We start from the raw sequence: 19,419 nt of genomic DNA, 5'->3' as shown, positions 1-19,419 counted from the left end.
TAAATACTGTGTAGATTATTCATTAAAATGGGAAAGAACAAGTTGTAGAATTTTTTTTAAGATTTCCCATTATATTTCTGCTATATGTAATTAAAATTGCAAGTTTGGGTTGTGGTTCCTACTTTTAATAATGACCGAATGAGCTAAAAAAATACAATCAATAATAAATATATCCAAAGCTTCCTGAAATAACAATTGAAAAAGAGGAAAGAGACTTTGAATTTCCAAGTTCATGTATTCAAACTGACAATGCTCCGGTGGATTTACAGTGATTCTTCAGATGTGCTTATTCCTAAAAATGTATTAATGAAAATACACACTCGCTATCCATTAAAATACATAGAGTTATATAACAGTTGCATGTAACATTTGATGAACTCCAGGCAAAAGTGTAAAGAATGCATTGTTTTTTAAAATGCTGATATAACCAGTATTTGACAAAAGGTTCGTGCATAAATACTGGCCATGTTGAGGTCTATATTTCTCATGGTATGCCACAAAATTGAATATCTAGTGAGGTTTCATAGTGTAGTGGTTATCACGTCTGCTTTACACGCAGAAGGTCCTGGGTTTGATCCCCAGTGAAACCATTGGTTTTCTTTTAAAAATTTGTAAGTAAAGTGTGCTTCTCATTTACAAAGGTTCTTGATGAAAAGTTGACGAGTAGGTTGAAATTGAGATTAGATAAATACTGTGTAGATTATTCATTAAAATGGGAAAGAACAAGTTGTAGAATTTTTTTTAAGATTTCCCATTATATTTCTGCTATATGTAATTAAAATTGCAAGTTTGGGTTGTGGTTCCTACTTTTAATAATGACCGAATGAGCTAAAAAAATACAATCAATAATAAATATATCCAAAGCTTCCTGAAATAACAATTGAAAAAGAGGAAAGAGACTTTGAATTTCCAAGTTCATGTATTCAAACTGACAATGCTCAGGTGGATTTACAGTGATTCTTCAGATGTGCTTATTCCTAAAAATGTATTAATGAAAATACACACTCGCTATCCATTAAAATACATAGAGTTATATAACAGTTGCATGTAACATTTGCTGAACTCCAGGCAAAAGTGTAAAGAATGCATTGTTTTTTAAAATGCTGATATAACCAGTATTTGACAAAAGGTTCGTGCATAAATACTGGCCATGTTGAGGTCTATATTTCTCATGGTATGCCACAAAATTGAACATCTAGTGAGGTTTCATAGTGTAGTGGTTATCACGTCTGCTTTACACGCAGAAGGTCCTGGGTTCGATCCCCAGTGAAACCATTGGTTTTCTTTTAAAAATTTGTAAGTAAAGTGTGCTTCTCATTTACAAAGGTTCTTGATGAAAAGTTGACGAGTAGGTTGAAATTGAGATTAGATAAATACTGTGTAGATTATTCCTTAAAATGGGAAAGAACAAGTTGTAGAAACAATATTTTTTAGAGAATTCCCATTATATTTCTGCTATATGTAATTAAAACGTTGACCATTTTAATTCAAATGTTGGCCATGTTGAGATCTATTTTTCTGATGGTATGCCACAAAGTTAAACATCTAGTGAGGTTTCATAGTGTAGTGGTTATCACGTCTGCTTTACACGCAGAAGGTCCTGGGTTCGATCCCCAGTGAAACCATTGGTATACTTTTAAAAATTTGTAAGTAAAATGTGCTTCTCATTTACAAAGGTTCTTGATGAAAAGTTGACGAGTAGGTTGAAATTGAGATTAGATAAATACTGTGTAGATTATTCATTAAAATGGGAAAGAACAAGTTGTAGAAACAAGTTTTTTTTTAGAGAATTCCCATTATATTTCTGCTATATGTAATTAAAATTGCAAGTTTGGGTTGTAGTTCCCACTTTTAAGAATGACCGAATGAGCTAAAAAAATACAATCAATAATACAATATATCCAAAGCTTCCTGAAATAACAATTGAAAAGAGGAAAGAGACTTTGAATTTCCAAGCTCATGTATTCAAACTGACAATGCTCAGGTGGATTTACAGTTATTCTTCAGATGTGCTTATTCCTAAAAATGTATTAATGACCATCCACACTCGCTATCCATTAAAATACATAGAGTTATATAACAGTTGCATGTAACATTTGATGAACATCAGGCAAAAGTGTAAAGAATGCATTGTTTTTTAAAATGCTGATATAACCAGTATTTGACAAAAGGTTCGTGCATAAATACTGGCCATGTTGAGGTCTATTTTTCTGATGGTATGCCACAAAGTTAAACTTCTTGTAAGGTTTCATAGTGTAGTGGTTATGACGTCTGCTTTACACGCAGAAAGTCCTGGGTTCGATCACCAGTGAAACCATTGGTTTTCTTTTAAAAATTTGTAAGTAAAGTCTGCTTCTTATTTACAAAGGTTCTTGATGAAAAGTTGACGAGCAGGTTGAAATTGAGTTTAGATAAATACTGTGTAGATTTTTTCATTAAAATGGGAAAGAACAAGTTGTAGAAACAACTTTATTTAGAGAATTCCCATTATATTTCTGCTATATGTAATTAAAATTGCAAGTTTGGGTTGGGGTTCCCACTTTTAAGAATGACCGAATGAGCTAAAAAAATACAATCAATAATAAATATATCCAAAGCTTCCTGAAATAACAATTGAAAAAGAGGAAAGAGACTTTGAATTTCCAAGCTCATGTATTCAAACTGACAATGCTCAGGTGGATTTACAGTGATTCTTCAGATGTGCTTATTCCTAAAAATGTATTAATGACCATACACACTAGCTATTCATTAAAATACATAGAGTTATATAACAGTTGCATCTAACTAGTGTTGTCGCGAACCCGAAATTTGGCTTCAATTGACTTCAATGGCCGAACCGCCATTGACTTCAATGGGCAGGCGAATTTTAAAAACAACAGGGACTCTTTCTTGCCACAATAGTGATGGAAAAGTTGTTTCAAGGGGACTAACACCTGGACTGTGGCATGCCAGAGGGGGATCCATGGCAAAACTCCCATGGAAAATTGCACAGTTGATGCAGAGTCTGCTTTTAATCCATAAAGGGCAGAAATCACCTAACATTGACACCTGTCCTCAAAGCCCAGCCCTGATACACACTGACACAGAGCAGAATAGAGACTGTTCCCCCTACATAGGGTCACTTGGCAGATATGGATTGTTACAGAAACACTAGTTCTAATTGTGTACCTTTAATTACTTAGGAACAGCATTTCAATCTTTGAACTGGCACTTCGAATACCGTCGAAGTGCCGAAGCCGTCGAAGTCACTGAGGTAGTCGAAACGGCCGCCATTACAGTCGAACACGTGGCGGCGGCCATTTTAATACAGTCGAATGCGGTCAGCGGTAACCTGTATCTTTCCCGATCCTTCGACACCACAGCGGAGACTAAGTCCTGGCCGGACATTCGAAACAACCGTCGAAAGGAACTTTGTCGTCTCTTTTTATGGGAATAGATCACCACACGGCTAGCGACCATCGCGGAAGTATAAACCACATTTACTTCGACACTTCGACAAAAGCCGAAGTGCGTTCGAATATTCGAACACCGGCTTCGGATGGAACTTTACCGCTTTTCCGGCTAAACAGCGACCGACCACACAGCTGAATCTGTGGAACTGTTTCTGGGCTTGCAAACAGGCGTGCGGTCGGTCCAAAGAGACTTTTTAATATCTCTGGAACTACTGGACGGATTCCCACGAAATTTGAGTATGTTGTTCCACCATTTATGTTGTTCACAAAAATATAAGTTTTATTAATGTACTAGGTAAAATGAGAAAGTTATAAAAATGTATAAAAATGTATAAGTTTTAGCTTGGAGATAATTGAGTAGATACAGTAGGAAACTCAATTATCTCCCAAGCGGAGGGGAGGGCACCAGGGGGCTGTACTATGCTGTTATTGGTTATTTTATACCTCCCCCTGGGAGGGGTCTGTGTGTACCTGACTGTAATAAAAAGCAGGCGGGGTGTTCCAGACCTCAGTTTCTTACTTGACCCTCAAATCGCAGCCTCGACTCGTTTTTTGGGCAGAAAGGTATCCTAGCTATGCTATAGCTAGTGGGATTATTCTACACTTACAGGACTCATATGGAATACTATGGAAAGCAGCTCTCCCCTCTTCAGCAACTAGGAATCCAGACGACTAAGCGGTCCAGCTCTCAGCAAGCCTAAGGGTAACCGTAACATTTGGTGGCAGCGGTGGGATTATTCTGGATTTCCTAGGAGAGATACGGAACGGATGGAGAGCACCTACACAAAATTGAAGCGTACAACCCTAAAAGATTTACTGGAAAGCAGAGGAGGGTACGCCAGCAACCGGCCAAGGAGAGAACTGATCGCAGAACTGACCGAACTGGATCAAAGCTTCACAATGGCGGAAACACCAACCACGAATGGTGACGAAAAGGCAAGAATTGTTCGGGAGAGGCTCTCCCTATACGGGCCAAACCCACCTATAGAACTAGTACAGCAGTTGATGGCGGAGGCAGACGAGGATATACGAAAGGCCCGAGCCCACGCACTTGACCTAGTAAACGCACAACGCAATGCTGAAGCCCCGCAGGTAATCGTTCCTGTCGAAAATGCTGGGAAGCCCAAGATACCCTTTGCGGCATTTAGATCCTTCCTAGAGAGCGAGACAGGAATTGATGAATACTTGGCGGACTTCGAAAGGCAATGCGCCCTGCACCAGATTCCCATCAGAGAGTGGCCCACGATCCTGTCTGGGAAACTATCCGGGCGAGCCCTGGAAGCTTTTCGTACCTTGGGTGCTGAGGAAGTGACACAGTATGAGCGAGTTAAAGAGACACTGCTAAGACGGTACGCTGTAACTCCAGACACGTATCGCCGGCAGTTTCGGGGCACGAAAAAGAAGCCTAACGATACCCATATGGAATGGGCGCACCGAATGCGGAGAGCGGCAAATCACTGGATGAGCGGAAGTAAAGCTGTGACTGGTGAGGAAATCTTACAATTGTTTCTCTTAGAACATTTTTATAATGGCATGGAGCAGCAGGGGAAGGAGTGGCTGCGAGACAGGCGACCTTCCACCCTAGAAGAAGCGGCCAAATTAGCTGATGAACATTATGATTCACGTCTTCACGAGCCAACGAACTACCGAGCTCCAGCACGGGTCGAGCCCCGAGAGGTTTACCGTGCACCTCCTCGTACGGAGTTCCGAGCCCCGGTACCCGCAGGGCCCACCCGACACTCAGGGTCACCCAATAACAACTCTGATCGTCCCAGACCGACTTGCCACCGATGCAAGCAACCAGGGCATTTCATGGCTAACTGCCCTCTTAACACGCACCAGACACCCAGGAATTACAATTACCCCTCGGGGCCATACCGTCCTGCCCGAGCCCTCTGTGTTAACCAAGAGGCCTCAATGGAGGAATATTTGGGGCCGCTTCACGAGGCAGACCCTGTATATGCTGCTTCAGATAACCGCCAGCACCATCGGCAGAAGGTATGGCTCGAAGGGCGATCTACCGAGGGGTTGAGAGACACAGGGGCTACCATCACACTGGTACAGAGTCATTTGGTGCCAGAACACAAGCGGTCAGGGCAGACCGTGGCCGTTAGAGTGGCGGGGGGGGATGTGTACAAAATTCCGACCGCTAAAGTACATCTTGATTGGGGAGCGGGAAAGGGGGCTGTGAACGTGGGCATAATGGATAATTTACCTGCTGAAGTACTACTGGGCAACGATTTGGGCCCCATGACTTCTGCCTATGCTCCAGCATACAACAACGAGGCGAACCCAGTGACTACCCGAGCACAAGCCCGGATGGACCGAGAACCCTCACCAGTGCGGGAGACCCAGGTAAGACCGACCCCGACTTTTCCTGACATGTTAGGCCCCATACCCTGGGACACCCCAGATACTTTCGAGACCGAGTCTAGGACTGACCCGACTTTACAGAAATACCGGGAACGAGCAGAGACCGGGGGGAGCGGGGCAGATAACGAAACTTTTCTATGGGAAAAAGGCAAACTATATCGCTTGACAGAGAAAAAGGGACAACGTAGGCGACAGCTGGTAGTGCCCCACAAATACCGTCGAGAAATCCTCAAGATAGGACACGACATCCCCTTGGCAGGTCACCTAGCTGTAACCCGTACGCTACACCGCATTACCCACACATTCTTTTGGCCAGGAGTACACGCTGATGTTAGGACTTATTGCAATACTTGCGATGTGTGTCAACGAGTAGGAAGGCGAGGCGATCACCCTAAAGCCCCTCTAGTCAATATGCCCATCGTAGAGGAACCCTTTAGCAGGGTTGCTATTGACCTAGTAGGACCACTGGCCACCCCTAGTCCATCCGGTAAGCGCTACATCCTTACCGTAGTGGACTACGCTACCAGGTACCCCGAGGCTGTCGCCCTGCCCAACATCCAAGCGGATACGGTAGCGAATGCACTGGTACAAGTGTTCTCCCGGGTAGGATTTCCAAAAGAAATCCTGTCTGACCGAGGCACCCAATTTACAGCCGAATTGACCCAACAACTCTGGCAGGTTTGCAAAATTAAATCCCTTCTGAGCTCCCCCTACCATCCCCAGACGAACGGACTTTGTGAGAGGTTCAACGGAACCCTCAAACAAATGCTCAAAACGTTCACTCAGGAATACCGAGATTGGGAACGCTTCCTGCCGCATCTCCTATTTGCTTATCGGGAGGTGCCCCAGGAAACGACAGGGTTCTCTCCCTTTGAATTGCTCTACGGAAGAAAGGTACGGGGCCCCCTAAACCTGATCCGGGAGCACTGGGAGGGAGAGACGGAAACTGACGGTGTCCCCATTGTGCCATACGTGCTGGAACTCAGAGACCGAATGGAGCAGCTAGCCAAATCAGTGCAGGCTAACCTCCAGTCGGCCCAGAGAAGACAGAAGGTATGGTACGATCGGGGGGCCCGAAGGAGAATCTTTACCATAGGACAAAAGGTGTTAGTACTTAAGCCGGTGAAGACAGACAAATTGCAAGCATCATGGCAGGGCCCCTACCAGATTGTAGAGAAACGGGGCGACACAACTTATGTCATAGCCAGTTGCCACGACAACAACCTTAGGAAGACGTTCCATGTAAACATGCTCAAAGAATACTTAGAGCGACCCGAGAACGTGACAGCCGTATGTTGTCCTCCCCAGGAAGACCCCGACAGTCTACCCATTCCCGACCTATTAGAAAAGAGTCCCCCCACAGGGATAGTAACCCAGGTTCAGATAGGAGACCGACTTAGCCCCACTGAAAGGGAGCAGCTCAATACACTCCTCCAGTCCAAACACCTCACCTTCTCCCAGAAGCCAGGGTACACTACCCTAACTACCCACCAGGTCGATACCCCCGGGCAAACACCCTTACGCCAGCCCCCGTATCGCATCCCCGAGGCAGTTAGAACAGGAATGAAGAAGGAGATAGATGAGATGCTCCAACTCGGGGTGATTGAGCCCTCCGATAGTCCCTGGGCCTCCCCGGTTGTCCTGGTACCCAAGAAAGATGGGACAACCCGGTTCTGTGTAGACTACCGGAGGCTCAATGAAAAAACAGTGACGGACGCGTACCCTATGCCCAGGGTAGACGAGCTACTCGATCGTATAGCCAGGGGAAATTACCTGACCACTATTGACCTCTGCAAGGGTTACTGGCAGATTCCCCTGGCCCCGGAGGCTATCCCCAAGTCGGCATTCGTCACCCCATTCGGCTTATACCAGTTTAAGGTAATGCCGTTTGGGATGAAGAATGCCCCAGCTACATTCCAGCGCTTGGTGGATAGGCTCCTGGATGGCTTCCAGAGTTTTGCCTGTGCATACCTGGACGACATAGCGATTCACAGTGAGTCCTGGGAGGACCACTTAGCTCATGTAGGAATGGTTCTGGATCAGATCCGGGCTGCTGGCCTGACTCTGAAACCAGAAAAATGCCACTTTGGGATGGCCGAGGTACAGTACCTGGGTCACCGGGTGGGGTGCGGAAAACAGCGACCAGAGCCAGCCAAGATAGAAGCTGTTGCCAATTGGCCCACTCCCATCACTAAAACCCAGGTTCTAGCCTTTCTGGGCATGGCAGGGTACTACAGACGATTTGTACCCGACTACAGCACACTTGCCAAACCCCTGACTGACTTGACCAAGAAAAACTTACCTCGACAGGTCCTGTGGTCTCCCCACTGTGAAACGGCTTTCCAGGCCCTCAAAAATGCTTTGGTTAATGCTCCTGTCTTGGCGGCCCCAGCTCTTAATAAACGCTTTATCGTCCATACAGACGCTTCCATGTTCGGGCTGGGAGCCGTCCTCAGCCAAGTAGGTGAAGATGGAGGGGAGCATCCAGTTGCCTACATCAGCCGGAAGCTCCTACCCCGCGAAGTCAGCTATGCAGCGGTCGAAAAGGAGTGTTTGGCCTTGGTGTGGGCATTAAAGAAATTGACTCCCTATTTATATGGACAAGAGTTCACTCTGGTCACCGACCATAACCCGTTGGTGTGGCTAAACCGGGTCTCTGGAGATAACGGCAGGTTATTACGTTGGAGTTTATCATTGCAACCCTTCAATTTTACCATTACCTACCGACCCGGGAAACAGAATGGCAACGCGGACGGGTTGTCCAGACAAACGGACCTCAGCCCAGCATAACCAGCGGTCTGGACAGCCTTAGTCTGCCCCGAAAAGGGGTCAGACGGTGTCTGCCAGAGTGTTCCACAAAAAGGGAGCACTGTTACAGAAACACTAGTTCTAATTGTGTACCTTTAATTACTTAGGAACAGCATTTCAATCTTTGAACTGGCACTTCGAATACCGTCGAAGTGCCGAAGCCGTCGAAGTCACTGAGGTAGTCGAAACGGCCGCCATTACAGTCGAACACGTGGCGGCGGCCATTTTAATACAGTCGAATGCGGTCAGCGGTAACCTGTATCTTTCCCGATCCTTCGACACCACAGCGGAGACTAAGTCCTGGCCGGACATTCGAAACAACCGTCGAAAGGAACTTTGTCGTCTCTTTTTATGGGAATAGATCACCACACGGCTAGCGACCATCGCGGAAGTATAAACCACATTTACTTCGACACTTCGACAAAAGCCGAAGTGCGTTCGAATATTCGAACACCGGCTTCGGATGGAACTTTACCGCTTTTCCGGCTAAACAGCGACCGACCACACAGCTGAATCTGTGGAACTGTTTCTGGGCTTGCAAACAGGCGTGCGGTCGGTCCAAAGAGACTTTTTAATATCTCTGGAACTACTGGACGGATTCCCACGAAATTTGAGTATGTTGTTCCACCATTTATGTTGTTCACAAAAATATAAGTTTTATTAATGTACTAGGTAAAATGAGAAAGTTATAAAAATGTATAAAAATGTATAAGTTTTAGCTTGGAGATAATTGAGTAGATACAGTAGGAAACTCAATTATCTCCCAAGCGGAGGGGAGGGCACCAGGGGGCTGTACTATGCTGTTATTGGTTATTTTATACCTCCCCCTGGGAGGGGTCTGTGTGTACCTGACTGTAATAAAAAGCAGGCGGGGTGTTCCAGACCTCAGTTTCTTACTTGACCCTCAAATCGCAGCCTCGACTCGTTTTTTGGGCAGAAAGGTATCCTAGCTATGCTATAGCTAGTGGGATTATTCTACACTTACAGGACTCATATGGAATACTATGGAAAGCAGCTCTCCCCTCTTCAGCAACTAGGAATCCAGACGACTAAGCGGTCCAGCTCTCAGCAAGCCTAAGGGTAACCGTAACATGGATTGACACCTGTCCTCAAAACCCCTGATACACACTGACACAGAGCAGAATGGGGACTGTTCCCCCTACATAGGGTCACTTGGCAGATATGGATTGACACCTGTCCTCAAAACCCCTGATACACACTGACACAGAGCAGAATAGGGACTGTTCCCCCTACATAGGGTCACTTGGCAGATATGGATTGACACCTGTCCTCAAAACCCCTGATACACACTGACACAGAGCAGAATAGGGACTGTTCCCCCTACATAGGGTCACTTGGCAGATATGGATTGACACCTGTCCTCAAAACCCCTGATACACACTGACACAGAGCAGAATAGAGACTGTTCCCTGTCCACAGAGACCATGATACACACTGACACAGAGCAGAATAGAGACTGTTCACCGTCCACAGAGACCATGATACACACTGACACAGAGCAGAATAGGGACTGTTCCCCCTACATAGGGTCACTTGGCAGATATGGATTGACACCTGTCCTCAAAACCCCTGATACACACTGACACAGAGCAGAATAGGGACTGTTCCCTGTCCACAGAGTCCATGATACACACTGACACAGAGCAGAATAGAGACTGTTCCCCGTCCACAGAGACCATGATACACACTGACACAGAGCAGAATAGGGACTGTTCCCTGTCCACAGAGACCATGATACACACTGACACAGAGCAGAATAGAGACTGTTCCCCGTCCACAGAGACCATGATACACACTGACACAGAGCAGAATAGAGACTGTTCCCCCTACATAGGGTCACTTGGCAGGTATGGATTGACACCTGTCCTCAAAGCCCCTGATACACACTGGGGGGAGCTACTGTCCTCCCCAACCCCTGCGCGGTGGGTGGGGGCCATAAATCACAATGGGGTGACCTACTGTCCTCCCCCCCTCGGCCCCCACCCCTGCGCGGTGGGTGGGGGGCATAAATCACAATGGGGGGGCCTACTTTCCTCCCCCCCGGCCCCCATCCCTGCGCGGTGGGTGGGGGGCATAAATCACAATGGGACGGACCTACTGATAGGAGTGGAGTATTGTTCATATCAGTTTAATACCTTCCGCGTCTCCTATCAGTGGACGTGTAAATGGCAGAGATTTTTAATTGTTGAATCACCTCCCCTTTTAGGCCAAGGTGGGAAGATGCTTAGACCACTGGTATATTGGTGCCATCTTGGAGGATTTTAATTTTTGGTTTGGTTTTTGAAGCCACAGTGCTGCACCAGTGGGCCTAAAAATTAGGCATGTACACATGCCTGAAAAATTTGGTATTGTTGCAGCCGCTGCTGTAGCAGCGGCCAGAAAAATTGATGTTTGTTTCACAGGCAGAAAGTGCCCTAAAACATGGCGGCTTGAACCCTAGTTGGTGGCGGATAAGTCACGCAAGTCAAACGTCATTCAGAGCTAAAATACAGCAGCGTGTGGACCATTTTTAGCCCAAGGCAGCTCATCTCATCAGGCCTTTTTTAAGCGAATGTATCGCCCAGTGTCAGTCCCTTCGGGATCCATCCCTCATTCATCTTAATAAAGGTGAGGTAATCTAGACTTTTTTGACCTAGGCGACTTCTCTTCTCAGTGACAATACCTCCTGCTGCACTGAAGGTCCTTTCTGACAGGACACTTGAAGCGGGGCAGGCCAGAAGTTCTATCGCAAATTGGGATAGCTCAGGCCACAGGTCAAGCCTGCACACCCAGTAGTCAAGGGGTTCATCGCTCCTCAGAGTGTCGATATCTGCAGTTAAGGCGAGGTAGTCTGCTACCTGTCGGTCGAGTCGCTCTCTGAGGGTGGATCCCGAAGGGCTGTGGCGATGCATAGGACTTAAAAAGGTCCACATGTCCTCCATCAACAACACGTCTTTAAAGCGTCCTGTCCTTGCCGGCGTGGTCGTGGGAGGAGGAGGAGGAGGATGACTTCCACCTCTCCCCCTGTTAGATTCCCGTTGTGCTGTGACATCACCCTTATACGCTGTGTAAAGCATACTTTTTAATTTATTTTGCAAATGCTGCATCCTTTCCGACTTGTTGTAATTCGGTAACATTTCCGCCACTTTCTGCTTATACCGGGGGTCTAGTAGCGTGGACACCCAGTACAGGTCGTTCTCCTTCAGCCTTTTTATACGAGGGTCCCTCAACAGGCAGGACAGCATGAAAGACCCCATTTGCACAAGGTTGGATGCCGAGCTACTCATTTCCTGTTCCTCCTCCTCACTGATGTCATTGAAGGTATGTTCTTCCCCACAGCCACGTACAACACCACGGGTACCAGATAGGTGACAACGAGCACCCTGGGATGCCTGTTGTGTTTGGTCTTGCTCCTCCTCCTCCTCCTCAAAGCTAGAATCCTCCTCTGACTCCTCTTCCTCACAATCCTTTTCCAGCGTTGCCGCAGGTCCAGCAAGCGATGCTGATAAGGCTGTTTCTGGTGGTGATGGTGACCACAACTCTTCCTCTTCCTCTTCACGCTCATCTACAGCCTGATCCAGCACTCTTCGCAGGGCACGCTCCATGAAGAAAACAAATGGTATGATGTCGCTGATGGTGCCTTCGTTGCGACTGACTAGGTTTGTCACCTCCTCCAAAAGACGCATGAGCCTACAGGCATTGCGCATGAGCGTCCAGTAACGTGGCAAAAAAATTCCCAGCTCCCCAGAGGCTGTCCTAGCACCCCGGTCATACAAATATTCATTAACAGCTTTTTCTTGTTGGAGCAGGTGGTCGAACATTAGGAGTGTTGAATTCCAACGTGTAGGGCTGTCGCAAATCAAGCGCTTCACTGGCATGTTGTTTCGCCGCTGGATATCGGCAAAGTGAGCCATGGCCGTGTAGGAACGCCTGAAATGGCCACACACCTTCCTGGCCTGCTTCAGGACGTCCTGTAAGCCTGTGTACTTATGCACAAAGCGTTGTACGATCAGATTACACACATGTGCCATGCACGGCACATGTGTCAACTTGCCCAACTTCAATGCCGCTATCAAATTTTTTCCGTTGTCACACACCACTTTGCCGATATCCAGTTGCTGCGGAGTCAGCCACTTTTCCACCTGTGCGTTCAGGGCGGACAGGAGTGCTTGTCCGGTGTGACTCTCTGCTTTCAAGCAAGTCAAACCCAAGACGGCGTGACACTGCCGTATCCGGGATGTGGAATAGTACCTGGGGAGCTGGGGGGGTGCCGTTGATGTGGAGCAAGAAGCAGCGGCACAAGAGGACTCAGCCGAGGAGGTTATGGAAGAGGATGGAGTAGGAGGAGTAGAGGAGGTGGCAGCAGGACTGCCTGCAATTCGTGGCGGTGTCACCAACTCCTCTGCAATGCCATGCATTCCTTGCTTGTCAGCCGTCAGCAGGTTTACCCAATGCGCAGTGTAGGTGATATACCTGCCCTGACCATGCTTTGCAGACCAGGTATCAGTGGTCAGATGGACCCTTGCACTGTGTGCCAGACATGCCATGACTTCCTTTTGCACAAGTTGGGGATTACCTTTTGTGAAAAGAAATTCCGGCCGGGTACCTTCCACTGCGGTGTCCCAATAGCTACAAATTTTTTGAACGCCTCAGACTCAACCAGATTGTATGGTAAAAGCTGGCGGGCTAATAGTTCGGACAAGCCAGCTGTCAGACGGGGGTGACTTGGTGACATTGGCTTCTTACGCTCAAACATGTCCTTGACAGACACATGACTGTGGGCAGATGAGCGGGAACTGCTCAAGGCGGGAGACGGAGTGGCGGATGGTTGAGAGGGGGCAAGAAGGACAGCAGTGGTTGACGTGGCTGAAGATGCTGGACCAGGAGGAGGATGGCGGCTTAGAGTAGGCGTGCTGCTTGTACTCATGTGTTGATCCCATAGGCGTTTGTGATGTGAGATCATGTGCCTACGCAAAGCAGTTGTACCTAGGTGGGTGTTGGACCTCCCACGACTCAGTTTCCTTTGGCACAGGTTGCAAATGGCATCGCTGTTGTCAGAGGCAGACACAAAAAAAATGCCACACTGCTGAGCTCTGCAATGACGGCATTCTGGTGGTGGACACAGCATGCGTTGATTGGCGTGCTGTCGGGCTGATCCCGGGTGCCGATGCATGCTGTCTGACTGTGCCACTAGCTCCTTGCGATGACCCCCCCTGCTTCCAACTCGTCTCCTCCTCCTCTCTGTCTCCCCATCTGAACTTTCGCCCTGTTCTTCTTCTTGCCGAGCGGGCACCCACGTGACATCCATGGACGCATCGTCATCATCAACCGCTTCGCTTGTATCTGACAACTCAGAAAAGGAAGCAGCAGCGGGTACAACATCATCATCATCACACCGTACCTCCATGTGTTTAATGCTGCCTGCCTGAGACATATCCCTGTTATCTACATCCTCTAGCAATAATGGTTGCGCATCACTCATTTCTTCAAACGGGTGTGTGAATAACTCCTCTGACATACCAAGTAAAGCGGCTGTGGTGCTAGTTTTGGTGGTGGCAGCAGGCGGGTGAGTGGTATCTTGAGAGGTGCCTGAAGCTAAGCTGGAGGAGGATGGTGCGTCAAGGTTCCGAGCGGAGGCTGTACAAGATTGGGTGTCCTGTGTTAGCCAGTCAACTAAGTCCTCAGAACTTTTCAAGTTCAGGGTACGTGGCTTCTGAAAACTGGGCATTATTCTAGGGCAAAAGGGAATCACAGCACCACGACCACGACGGCCTCTGCGGGGTGGCCTGCCTCTGCCTGTCATTTTTTGGGGGATTAGTGGTACTATGCGTGCAAGCTACTGTGAGACCAGATATGATTGGCAATGTGCACTGGAACAGTTCTGCAGAGCACACGCTGAAGGAAGGACTGACAAAGCCGCTTGAAGACAAGTAACTGCTATTCAATCTATAACAGTGAAAAACAAATTATGGTTTTAAAAACACGCTATAGAGACAACAGATATGATTGGCAATGTGCACTGGAACAGTTCTGCAGAGCACACACTGTAGGCCTGAGACACCCGCATGAAGACAAGTAACTGCTATTCAATCTATAACAGTGAAAAACAAATTTTGGTTTTAAAAGCACGCTATAGAGACACCAAATATGATTGGCAACTGTCAAAGCACGCTGGAATAGGTCTACAGAGCACACGCTGAAGTAGGCCTGACACCCAGACGCTTGCAGACAACTAACTGATCTTCTATTACAGTGAAAAAAAATGATTTCTTTAAAATCTAAAGCTTAAGCTATTGTTAAAACAGATATGAGTGGTGGCACTGACTGTGCAAATGGGCAAGGCATCAAACCTGACACAGAAGCTGGCAGGCAGGCAACTGCTCTTCTATTACAGTGAAAACAAATTATTTATTTTAAATGTAAAGCTTAACCAATTGTTAAAACAGATATGAGTGGTGGCACTGGGCAAGTAGGCACAGTATCCAATGTGAACCTCACACAGAAGCTGGCAGGCAGGCAACTGCTCTTCTATTACAGTGAAAAAAAATATTTATTTTAAATGTAAAGCTTAACCAATTGTTAAAACAGATATGAGTGGTGGCACTGGGCAAGTAGGCACAGTATCCAATGTGAACCTCACACAGAAGCTGTCAGGAAGGCAACTGCTCTTCTATTACAGTGAAAAAAAAATATTTATTTTAAATGTAAAGCTTAACCAATTGTTAAAACAGATATGAGTGGTGGCACTGGGCAAGTAGGCACAGTATCTAATGTGAACCTCACACAGAAGCTGGCAGGCAGGCAACTGCTCTTCTATTACAGTGAAAAAACAATATTTATTTTAAATGTAAAGCTTAACCAATTGTTAAAACAGATATGAGTGGTGGCACTGGGCAAGTAGGCACAGTATCCAATGTGAACCTCACACAGAAGCTGGCAGGCAGGCAACTGCTCTTCTATTACAGTGGAAACAACATTTTGGTTGTAAAAGCACGCTATAGAGACACCAGATATGAGTGGCAACTGTCAAAGCACGCTGGCACAGGTCTGCAGAGCACACGCTGAAGTAGGCCTGACACCCAGACGCTTGCAGACAACTAACTGCTCTTCTATTACAGTGAAAAAAAATATTTATTTTAAATGTAAAGCTTAACCAATTGTTAAAACAGATATGAGTGGTGGCACTGGGCAAGTAGGCACAGTATCCAATGTGAACCTCACACAGAAGCTGTCAGGCAGGCAACTGCTCTTCTATTACAGTGGAAACAAAATTTTGGTTGTAAAAGCACGCTATAGAGACACCAGATATGAGTGGCAACTGTCAAAGCACGCTGGCACAGGTCTGCAGAGCACACGCTGAAGTAGGCCTGACACCCAGACGCTTGCAGACAACTAACTGCTCTTCTATTACAGTGAAAAAAAAATATTTATTTTAAATGTAAAGCTTAACCAATTGTTAAAACAGATATGAGTGGTGGCACTGGGCAAGTAGGCACAGTATCCAATGTGAACCTCACACAGAAGCTGGCAGGCAGGCAACTGCTCTTCTATTACAGTGAAAAAAAATTATTTATTTTAAATGTAAAGCTTAACCAATTGTTAAAACAGATATGAGTGGTGGCACTGACTGTGCAAATGGGCAAGGCATCCAACCTGACACAGAAGCTGGCAGGCAGGCAACTGCTCTTCTATTACAGTGAAAACAAATTATTTATTTTAAATCTAAAGCTTAACCAATTGTTAAAACAGATATGAGTGGTGGCACTGGGCAAGTGGGCACAGTATCCAATGTGAACCTCACACAGAAGCTGGCAGGCAGGCAACTGCTCTTCTATTACAGTGAAAAAAATTATTTATTTAAAATCTAAAGCTTAACCAATTGTTAAAAGAGATATGAGTGGTGGCACTGACTGTGCCAATGGGCAAGGCATCCAACCTGACACAGAAGCTGGCAGGCAGGCAACTGCTCTTCTATTACAGTGAAAAAAAATTATTTATTTTAAATCTAAAGCTTAACCAATTGTTAAAACAGATATGAGTGGTGGCACTGGGCAAGTAGGCACAGTATCCAATGTGAACCTCACACAGAAGCTGGCAGGCAGGCAACTGCTCTTCTATTACAGTGGAAACAAAATTTTGGTTGTAAAAGCACGCTATAGAGACACCAGATATGAGTGGCAACTGTCAAAGTACGCTGGCAGGGTTGTGCAGGGCACACGCTGAAGGAAGGCCTGACAGAGCCGCTTGAAGGACACTGACTGTCTGCTATTAGCTTACACTGGAAACCTTTTTTCTTTGTAAAAGCACGCTAAAGAGACACCAGATATGATTGGCAACTGTCAAAGCACGCTGGCACAGGTCTGCAGAGCACACGCTGAAGTAGGCCTGACACCCAGATGCTTGCAGACAACTAACTGATCTTCTATTACAGTGAAAAAAAATGATTTCTTTAAAATCTAAAGCTTAAGCTATTGTTAAAACAGATATGAGTGGTGGCACTGACTGTGCAAATGGGCAAGGCATCCAACCTGACACAGAAGCTGGCAGGCAGGCAACTGCTCTTCTATTACAGTGAAAAAACAATATTTATTTTAAATCTAAAGCTTAACCAATTGTTAACCCCTTAAGGACCAAACTTCTGGAATAAAAGGGAATCATGACGTGTCAGACACGTCATGTGTCCTTAAGGGGTTAAAACAGATATGAGTGGTGGCACTGGGCAAGTGGGCACAGTATCCAATGTGAACCTCACACAGAAGCTGGCAGGCAGGCACCTGCAATTACATTACACAGGAAAAAAAAAAAAAGCAGCCTGATGTTATAGCCCTAAAAAGGGCTTTTTGGGGTGCTGTCCTTACAGCAGAGATCAGATGAGTCCTTCAGGATTGTAGTGGACACTGAATACCCTAGCCTAGCTATCAATTTCCCTATCTAATCAGCAGCAGCTAAACTTTCCCTCCTCTCACTAAGCATGCATCTTCCGAATTAATCGAAAATGGATGCTGGGAGGGAGGTTGGAGGGTGTGGAAGGGAGGGAGTGCTGCTGATTGGCTGGAATGTGTCTGCTGACCGAGATGCACAGGGTCAAAGTTTGCCCAATGATGACGAATAGGGGGCGGATCGAACTGCGCATGTGTCCGCCCGCCGCGGCGAACGCGAACACGCTAATTTCGCCGGGAACTGTTCGCCGGTGGACAGTTCGGTACATCACTACATCTAACATTTGATGACCCTCAGGCAAAAGTGTAAAGAATGCATTGTTTTTTAAAATGCTGATATAACCAGTATTTGACAAAAGGTTCGTGCATAAATACTGGCCATGTTGAGGACTATTTTTCTGATGGTACGGTTAAAAATGTATTAATGACCATACACACTCGCTATCCATTAAAATACATAGCGTTATATAACAGTTGCATGTAACATTTGATGAACCTCAGGCAAAAGTGTAAAGAATGCATTGTTTTTTAAAATGCTGATATAACCAGTATTTGACAAAAGGTTCGTGCATAAATACTGGCCATGTTGAGGTCTATTTTTCTGATGGTATGCCACAAAATTAAACATCTTGTGAGGTTTCATAGTGTTGTGGTTATCACGTCTGCTTTACACGCAGAAAGTCCTGGGTTCGATCCCCAGTGAAACCATTGGTTTTCTTTTAAAAATTTGTAAGTAAAGTGTGCTTCTCATTTACAAAGGTTCTTGATGAAAAGTTGACGAGTAGGTTGAAATTGAGATTAGATAAATACTGTGTAGATTATTCATTAAAATGGGAAAGAACAAGTTGTAGAAACAATATTTTTTAGAGAATTCCCATTATATTTCTGCTATATGTAATTAAAATTGCAAGTTTGGGTTGTGGTTCCCACTTTTAATAATGACCGAATGAGCTAAAAAAATACAATCAATAATAAATATATCCAAAGCTTCCTGAAATAACAATTGAAAAAGAGGAAAGAGACTTTGAATTTCCAAGTTCATGTATTCAAACTGACAATGCTCAGGTGGATTTACAGTGATTCTTCAGATGTGCTTATTCCTAAAAATGTATTAATGACCATACACACTCGCTATCCATTAAAATACATAGAGTTATATAACAGTGAAACCCAGTGAAACCATTGGTTTTCTCTTAAAAATTTGTAAGTAAAGTGTGCTTCTCATTTACAAAGGTTCTTGATGAAAAGTTGACGAGTAGGTTGAAATTGAGATTAGATAAATACTGTGTAGATTATAAATTAAAATGGGAAAGAACAAGTTGTAGAAACAATATTTTTTAGAGAATTCCCATTATATTTCTGCTATATGTAATTAAAATTGCAAGTTTGGGTTGTGGTTCCCACTTTTAATAATGACCGAATGAGCTAAAAAAATACAATCAATAATAAATATATCCAAAGCTTCCTGAAATAACAATTGAAAAAGAGGAAAGAGACTTTGAATTTCCAAGTTCATGTATTCAAACTGACAATGCTCAGGTGGATTTACAGTGATTCTTCAGATGTGCTTATTCCTAAAAATGTATTAATGACCATACACACTCGCTATCCATTAAAATACATAGAGTTATATAACAGTGAAACCCAGTGAAACCATTGGTTTTCTCTTAAAAAATTGTAAGTAAAGTGTGCTTCTCATTTACAAAGGTTCTTGATGAAAAGTTGACGAGTAGGTTGAAATTGAGATTAGATAAATACTGTGTAGATTATTCATTAAAATGGGAAAGAACAAGTTGTAGAAACAATATTATTCAGAGAATTCCCATTATATTTCTGCTATATGTAAT

The 19,419-nt window shown here is 45.2% G+C and overlaps 5 non-coding genes across 5 annotated transcripts; all 5 read left to right on the top strand.

The window, feature by feature from the left end:
• The first annotated feature begins 517 nt into the window (after nucleotides 1-517).
• Nucleotides 518-590, top strand: TRNAV-UAC (transfer RNA valine (anticodon UAC)). Its single transcript has one exon. It is a non-coding gene; the product is annotated as a tRNA-Val (tRNA).
• A 612-nt stretch (nucleotides 591-1,202) lies between these two features.
• Nucleotides 1,203-1,275, top strand: TRNAV-UAC (transfer RNA valine (anticodon UAC)). Its single transcript has one exon. It is a non-coding gene; the product is annotated as a tRNA-Val (tRNA).
• A 277-nt stretch (nucleotides 1,276-1,552) lies between these two features.
• TRNAV-UAC (transfer RNA valine (anticodon UAC)) lies at nucleotides 1,553-1,625 on the top strand. Its single transcript has one exon. It is a non-coding gene; the product is annotated as a tRNA-Val (tRNA).
• A 619-nt stretch (nucleotides 1,626-2,244) lies between these two features.
• TRNAV-UAC (transfer RNA valine (anticodon UAC)) lies at nucleotides 2,245-2,317 on the top strand. Its single transcript has one exon. It is a non-coding gene; the product is annotated as a tRNA-Val (tRNA).
• A 15,890-nt stretch (nucleotides 2,318-18,207) lies between these two features.
• TRNAV-UAC (transfer RNA valine (anticodon UAC)) lies at nucleotides 18,208-18,280 on the top strand. The gene has a single exon. It is a non-coding gene; the product is annotated as a tRNA-Val (tRNA).
• The last annotated feature ends 1,139 nt before the right edge of the window (nucleotides 18,281-19,419 follow it).

Source organism: Pelobates fuscus, chromosome 12 (assembly GCF_036172605.1).
Source record: "Pelobates fuscus isolate aPelFus1 chromosome 12, aPelFus1.pri, whole genome shotgun sequence".
Taxonomy (NCBI): domain Eukaryota; kingdom Metazoa; phylum Chordata; class Amphibia; order Anura; family Pelobatidae; genus Pelobates; species Pelobates fuscus.
Note: the sequence above shows the minus strand (reverse complement) of the source record. Positions and strands in the feature narration are given on the sequence as shown.